Here is a 2,500-nt window from a genome sequence, read left to right as displayed (position 1 = left end):
CCATCCTCGACATACCCGTGCATTGAGAAGGTTTGGTGGCCGTACTCCCAACACAAAAGCATACCGAAGACAACCCCAAGCTAAAGCTCACTTGAAGCCAACGCATCGTCACCATGTGTTCGTGTGGCCGAGAATTGGGTAGCTTCTTCATCAACCCCGCCGAAAGCCATCCTCGACATACCCGTGCATTGAGAAGGTTTGGTGGCCGTACTCCCAACACAAAAGCATACCGAGGACAACCCCAAGCAAAAATTCATTTGAAGCCAACCCATCGTCGCCCACAACTAGTGGGTGAATGGTGTGCTTCCCGGGGTTGGCATAGACATTCCCTCGCATGCAAAAGATTGTCGATGCGAAAGATTATCTATGCCAACCCCGGGAAGCACACCATTCACACACTCCCGACCGGTGTGGTGTGGCGGTGATTGGATAGTTACGGATTGAGCACTTGCCAAGGATCAAAATGTGTCATTTAGAAGAAACATTTTCAAAAAGTTTTTAAAATCTTGTGGGTTTGCAACTCATAAGAGCGTCACTTTCAACGTCCCCGGTATTGGATTGAGTTTCTAAAAACAACCGTGCACACCGAGGTTAAACTTTACCGGCTCCACTCCGACTCGCCGCTCGCCCACAATTTGTTTGCAACGAAACATTTGTTTTTAATTTTGTTGGTTTGAAATTGTTTTGAAAAGGTTCTTTAAATCTAGTGGGTTTGCAACTCATAAGAGCGTCACTTTCAACGTCCCCGGCATTGGATTGAGTTTCTAAAAACAACCGTGCACACCGAGGTTAAACTTTACCGGCTCCACTCCGACTCGCCGCTCGCCCACTAGTCCGAAGGCAACAAAACATTTGTTTTTCATTTTGATGAAAATTTCTGTTTTTAAATCTTGTTGGTTTGAAATTGTTTTGAAAAGGTTCTTTAAATCTTGCGGGTTTGCAACTCATAAGAGCGTCACTTTCAACGTCCCCGGCATTGGATTGAGTTTCTAAAAACAACCGTGCACACCGAGGTTAAACTTTACCGGCTCCACTCCGACTCGCCGCTCGCCCACAAATCCGAAGGCAACAAAACATTTGTTTTTAATTTTGATGAAATTTTTTGAAAACATTGGCTTGGCAAGCCCCAATCCGCGACTATCCACCCACCGCCACCCCACACGGGTGGTTGTTGTTGCGAAATGAGGTTGTGGTCGACATGCCCGTGCATTTGAGAAGGAGTTCCTAGCACTCCATGCTCTCCCATGCCAAAAAATAGCCTAGACAACCCCATTTCGCAACTTTCCACGCCTTTTTTTTCCTCCCTCACCCATGGCGGCGGCGTGGTGGCGGCGGCCGGATTCCGGCCACCACCGCCATGGGTGGCAGCCCCCCGACCCCGACACCAAACCCATAATACCGAGGCAACATATCGAGGCAACATGACATGGGTGTGGCGTGGGGGAAGGGGGCTGCAGCTAGGAAGGCATGGGCTGCCATGCATATGCAGGCAACACACACCCCCCTATATAGCATTTTATGCATTTAGCCCTTTGACAGGAAGAGACATCACCTATGCGCGAGGAGTCATAATGGGCTCTAAATAATTCAATACAAGGTATTTGGACGTGATTTTTTGCAGGGATACTAAGAAACATGCAATCTATGATGGGAAAAAGTTTCATAAATTTTTGAAGTCGGGAAGTATTTTTTATTAGTTTTAGAAGTCGTAAAATTGAAAAAATCATTAAAACAAATCCGGGAGGAATTTTTTAGTTTTGTAAGTTGGAGAAGGTCCTAAAAATCATAGACTACTTATGGGGAGCTTATTGTGCGAGGAAATTTCAATAAAAACGGGGTTTGACAAGATTTGAAAAATTCTGTCGACATTTGAAAAAACCTGGAACCATGCTGCCGGCATGCTGCGCACATGCTGCGCGCATGCTGCGCGCAGACTGCGCGCATGCCATGGCAGGACAAGTTTTGCTAGCCTCACTGTCTACAGATGCGCAAGCTGCGCGCACGCTGCGCACAGGCTGCGCGCATGCTGCGCACAGACTGCGCGCACGCTGCGCGCATGCCATGGCAGGACAAGTTTCGCTAGCCTCACTGTCGACAGATGCGCAAGCTGCGCGCAAGCTCCGCGCACGCTGCGCACAGCCTGTGCGCATGTTGTGCGCATGCTGCGCGCAGGCTGCGCGCAGGCGCCGCGCATGCCATGGCAGGACAAGTTTCGCTAGCCTCACTGTCGACAGATGCGCAAGCTGCGTGCACGCTGCGCACAGGCTGCGCACAGCGCATGCCATGGCAGGACAAGTTCGCTAGCCTCACTGTCGACAGATGCGCAAGCTGCGCGCACAGGCTGCGCGCACGCCATGGCAGGACAAGTTTCGCTAGCCTCACTGTCGACAGAATCAGCACGCTGCGCGCAAGCTGCGCGCACGCTGCCGGCATGGTGCGCGCACGCTGCCGGCATGGTGCGCGCACGCTGCCGGCATGGTGCGCGCACGCTGCCGGCATG

Source organism: Prunus avium, unplaced genomic scaffold (assembly GCF_965620075.1).
Source record: "Prunus avium unplaced genomic scaffold, drPruAviu1.hap1.1 HAP1_SCAFFOLD_124, whole genome shotgun sequence".
Lineage (NCBI taxonomy): Eukaryota > Viridiplantae > Streptophyta > Magnoliopsida > Rosales > Rosaceae > Prunus > Prunus avium.
This window is presented reverse-complemented; position numbering follows the sequence as displayed.